Below are 1,316 nucleotides of genomic sequence, written 5' to 3' on the forward strand. Positions count from 1 at the left end.
TTCCAAAAGTACCTGCATTGATCATTGGTTCAATCGTGAAAGTTTGCCCAGCTTTCATCACTCCAACTGCTTTATTTCCTGCTTGGATTAAAGATAAGCAATGCATTAAAAGAAGAAGAAGAAGAAAAACAATCCTTAGATACAAAAGCTGCTTAATGGAACATACTTGCATAGTGAGGAATATCTGGTGCACAATGAAAGAGCTCCCCTATACCATGACCACAATATGATTTCACCTGTTGGTCCAATACAAGATTTGCTCAAATTCTATCTGATGGACTTAAAAATGAAAGTATTGTGCAAATCTAAATACAAGTTGCAAATTACCACAGAGAATCCTGCCATTGTAGCATGGCGATTAATGACATCTCCAACTTCACGAAATCTAACTCCAGGTTTTGCTGCATTTGAAAAAAGATTCATGAATAAGGTGGTATGCTTTCGAACCCACAAAAGACTTGATAGTATACTGTTGCACACTCGCAATTACGAATAAATCGGTTGAGTTCTCCGACACAATCAGTTATCACTGGAATCTACAGTTTGCCTATACAAACTTAAGCAAAAACAACCACAAAGATAATTCAAGAATTATTGCATTGCAACTTGCACGGCACCAAATAAATATACATGCAATATCAGAAAATAATAAATATCAAAAGCATAAATGAATAGGAGACGCATGAGGAAAGGAGTAATAAACTTGAGCTGTGTTTTCTTGGATCCCTTACATATCCGGCATGACAGATAACAGACCCCCCAATATCAAAATCCATCATGAAACAATTGTAAATTTTACTTGAGGATCCCAACCCAACTGATAGATAAGCAATGCACCAAATAGTTGCATTGTAATGCATACCAATGGCTATTGCTTTTTCCAAGCACTCGTAAGTACACTGTACTAGCCGTTGAGACTCTTCATCAACATTTCCCACAAAGTACGTATCATTGAGATCAGCTGTATTATGAGGTAACAATTGGTCAAGCAAAAACATTAAGATAATTTTGAACCAAATGTTAAATGTGGAGAGCAAGAATTACCATGGACGCCTTTGTAATACACACTTATGTCAACATTGACGATATCACCATCTTCTAATTTCCTGGAACAGATGTTTCAGTCAAATGAAATAGAACAAAAAGGATAAACGCTATAGACAAATGCCTCTAAACTCTTGAATCTTCTAGAAACAATTTTCAGGATAAAGGGGATCACTAGTTCAAACTTCAAAGAGCACATAACAGAAGATTATACCTGGCATCAGGAATCCCATGGCAAATTACTTCATTGACTGACCTGTAGATGGAAGCAC

General features: G+C 36.4%; 1 pseudogene across 1 annotated transcript in view; it reads right to left on the bottom strand.

The window, feature by feature from the left end:
- LOC101301830 overlaps positions 1 to 1,316 on the bottom strand; it is a 5,069-nt pseudogene that overhangs the window by 573 nt on the left and 3,180 nt on the right. The window contains exons 7-12 of the transcript XR_185337.1: positions 1,259 to 1,300; positions 1,045 to 1,106; positions 863 to 961; positions 328 to 401; positions 167 to 236; positions 13 to 78 (exon numbers count right to left, since the gene is read on the bottom strand). The product of XR_185337.1 is annotated as a methionine aminopeptidase 1A-like (transcript). The remainder of the gene's footprint in view (positions 1 to 12; positions 79 to 166; positions 237 to 327; positions 402 to 862; positions 962 to 1,044; positions 1,107 to 1,258; positions 1,301 to 1,316) is intronic.

The sequence above is a fragment of the Fragaria vesca genome, linkage group LG7 (genome assembly GCF_000184155.1).
Source record: "Fragaria vesca subsp. vesca linkage group LG7, FraVesHawaii_1.0, whole genome shotgun sequence".
In the NCBI taxonomy this organism is placed as follows: domain Eukaryota; kingdom Viridiplantae; phylum Streptophyta; class Magnoliopsida; order Rosales; family Rosaceae; genus Fragaria; species Fragaria vesca.